The sequence below is a fragment of the Palaemon carinicauda genome, chromosome 6, assembly GCF_036898095.1.
Source record: "Palaemon carinicauda isolate YSFRI2023 chromosome 6, ASM3689809v2, whole genome shotgun sequence".
NCBI classification, from domain to species: Eukaryota; Metazoa; Arthropoda; class Malacostraca; order Decapoda; family Palaemonidae; genus Palaemon; species Palaemon carinicauda.
Window position 1 is genome coordinate 50351040 of NC_090730.1, and position 3773 is coordinate 50354812.

The 3773-nt window shown below is 33.6% G+C and overlaps 1 protein-coding gene across 1 annotated transcript in view; it reads right to left on the bottom strand.

The window, feature by feature from the left end:
- The window catches only part of LOC137642987 (uncharacterized), an 11618-nt gene that overhangs the window by 1101 nt on the left and 6744 nt on the right, over positions 1-3773 (bottom strand). The gene's annotated exons all lie outside the window — the stretch shown is intronic.

Genomic DNA, 3773 nt, shown 5'->3' on the forward strand with positions numbered 1-3773 from the left:
ATAGTGTCGTAAAACTTTTGCTTTTATAGTGTTGGAAAGTGTGTCTAGATGATCTGGCTACCCATGCGTGACTTTGTTTTTGTCAGATACGACGTAGTTATTGGTATACTGGGTATTTAACTGCGGTTGCCAATTTCTGTTTTTTTTCAATATTTGTAAAAATTTACTACGTAGTAAGGAATTGCCGTATATTATTGATTTTTTTTTTTATGTTTATGTGTTAGAAAGTGTGCCTTGATGGTTGGGCTAACACGTGCAATGTCTTTTTTTTTTTATCTGAGATGCCGTATATTAGAATGTTGGGCATTTTACCGCGAGTGCCCCTTTTTAATTTTTTTTAATTTTTTGCCAAGTCATTTTTCCGTAAGATATTGCCAAATAGTGTCGTAAAACTTTTGCTTTTTTAGTGTTGGAAAGTGTGTCTAGATGATCTGGCTACCCATGCGTGACTTTGTTTTTGTCAGATACGACGTAGTTATTGGTATGTTGGGTATTGAACTGCGGTTGCCAATTTCTGTTTTTTTTTCAATATTTGTAAAAATTTACTACGTAGTAAGGAATTGCCGTATATTATTGATTTTTTTTTTTTCATGTTTATGTGTTGGAAAGTGTGCCTTGATGGTTGGGCTAACACGTGCATGTCTTTTTTTTTATCTGAGATGCCGTATATTAGAATGTTGGGCATTTTTCCGCGAGTGCCCCTTTTTATTTGTTTTGCATTTTTTTGCTTAGTAATGTTACCGTAAGGAATTGGCAAGTAGTGTCGCAAAACTTATATTTTTATAGTGTTGGAAAGTGTTTCTAGATGATCTGGCTACCCATGCCAATTTTTTTTTAGCCAGATATAGCGTATATATAGGTATGTGTTCGATTTTCCTGTGATTGCCATTTTTTCGTTTTTTCCCATTTCTTTCAAAATTACTACGTACTAAGGAACTATCACAGAGTAATGATTCATTTACATGTTTATTTGTCGGAAAATGTGCCTTGATGGTTTGCCTAGCACGTGGCTGAAATTTTTTTTTTCTGAAATGCGTATAATAAAATGTTGGCCATTTTTCCGCGAGTGCCCCTTTTTATTTGTTTTTAATTTTTTTACTTAGTCATGTTACCGTAAGGAATTGGCAAGAAGTGTCGCAAAACTTATATTTTTAGTGTTGGAAAGTGTTTCTAGATGATCTGGCTACCCATGCCTATCTTTTTTTTTAGCCAGATATGGCGTATATATAGGTATGTGTTCGATTTCCCGGTGATTGCCATTTTTTCGTTTTTTCCCATTTCTTTCAGAATTACTACGTACTAAGGAACTATCACAGAGTAATGATTCATTTAGATGTTTATTTGTCGGAAAATGTGCCTTGATGGTTTGCCTAGTACGTGGCTGAAATTTTTTTTTCTGAAATGCCGTATATTAGAATGTTGGCCATTTTTCCGCGAGTGCCCCTTTTCATTTGTTTTGCATTTTTTTGCTTAGTCATGTTACCGTAAGGAATTGGCAAGTAGTGTCGCAAAACTTGTATTTTTATAGTGTTGGAAAGTGTTTCTAGATGATCTGGCTACCCATGCCTATCTTTATTTTTAGCCAGATATGGCGTATATATAGGTATGTGTTCGATTTTTCTGCGATTGCCACTTTTTCGTTTTTTCCCATTTCTTTCAAAATTACTACGTACTAAGGAACTATAACAGAATAATGATTCCTCTTGATGTTTATTTGTTGGAAAATTTTGTTTACTTCTTTTTGGGTTGAATATCATCAAATTTTTTTAGCTAAAATATTATATTGTTTTACATTTTTTTTCGATTCTATTTCCCTTCAAAAAATTTTTTTGGGGTCAGAATTTTAATTTTATAGTCGTAAAATAATCGACAATTATCCAGCAACCCACCATACAATTTTTATGCATATCAAGAATAATTAGATTAGTAAATAACACCTTGAAATTGACATACCCTTCCTACATTTCAAGTGGCAGATTAGGGAGTCTGAGTCAGTGTGGTTGGCGGCCATTTTGTGGACATATCCGAAGCGTAAGTTGCCCTATCGATATATATTCTTGTTCCCTATAGAATTCGTGATATTTTGGTATATTTTTACCTGCCATAAATATCATATTATATATTAAATATATGTATTTTTTTACGAAATTTCTAAGTACTCAAAAATTACCTTTAGATATGACCCCTGATATAAATTTAATTTACAAAATAATGAAGATTTTTTACATATTTCTATTTTAGGATAACATATGTTTATTCCCTAAAAAAATTAGCCACTTCCTATTTCATTTGGGGTACCCAAAAAAATTCATGAAATTTGGACAAATTTTTTTGGCCAAAAAAAGTTACCCTTTTTTTCTCATTTCAGATCTTCACCTCCATGGGTCTGACTTCATCCAAAATACATCAAGATGTTTCCTAAACATTCAAGAATCAATTCCTAAAAGGATTTGTGTATATATGTATAAACATTTTTTTTATGAATTTTTATGTAAGGTCTTTTTTTTCTACTTAATTTTTTAAAATATTTATAATAAATAGTTTTTCTGCAGATGAGTAGTATTTCTCTTTACAGTTGTTTTAAGCATTCATTGAAGTTTTTTTTTGGCAAAAGAAAAAAGGAGGTTACTGCAAAAACTGATTTTTCAAGAATTTTTTTTGGCGTCGTGGGTCGCGCGCGTTCCGAGTATACTCTTAAAGGGGTGTCTGAGGAGCGTACCTATCCAGGGTTAACTGCTCTATCGGTCTTCCCGTAGCTATAAATACTTTTCTCCTCAAATTCTCATAATCGTCTCTGCACCGTTTCTCTGCACCCTGTACCTGTCTTACTTTCAAGTCTTAGAATGCCTTTGATTATCATTTAACCGATTTTTGCACCTGTCTGTCCCACCACCTCTTTTCTCCTTTTTCCCAGACCTATCCGCTGGTTCTTCCCACTTATTCCACCGCTTTGCCTACTCATATTTCTTTCATACCTAAGGAGATATTTTCCACTCTATTAACCTATCCAATCTCCAAGATCAACCTTATCTGTTTCTTTTCTTCTTCTTGTTTTTTTTTACCTCTCATTTTAAAATCTATCACTAGCAGTTTATTTTGGTTAAAAGAAAGCTTCCCTCAAAATAACTTTGTAGCTCATCACATTTTTTATGTGTCTACTTAATCTAACCCATTTTTAATTTATTTGGCTTTCAACTCTTCTATTTTCATCGGTTGTCAGATACTTTTCCAGCTTCTGAAACCAGGTGGTCATACATGCCAATTCAATACTCTGAGCCCTCTCTATTATATAGTCCAAAGCTTCATTTCTAATTACAGACCTCTGGCGTCCATGTGCCTCCTCATACACATACCTTTTCTTCAATATTCTGCCATTTATGTCTGCTCTTATAACTAGCTCGTCTTCCGGTTTCACAGTTCTAATTACAGTTTCAAACTTTTGTCTACATAATTCTTTTTCTCCGACTTGACATGCTATTGATGGGATATATGCCGAAATGTTATTTATTATCTGATCGCCCATAATCATTGGGATCAATAAAAGCCCAATTATTTATTCTCTTTTCCTCTTCTACTTTTTCTCTCCAGTTTTTACCTAAAATGACCACAACTCCATTTCTAGTGACATACTGTAATAGAGTTTAAGCCCATTTCCTATCTCTCTAATTCCATTTCCTTTCCATCTAGTCACTTGCAGGCACAAGTCAACTATTACCCTGCTCCATAACCCATCCACTATCTTACCAATAGTGTCCCAATATTCCAAGTACAAA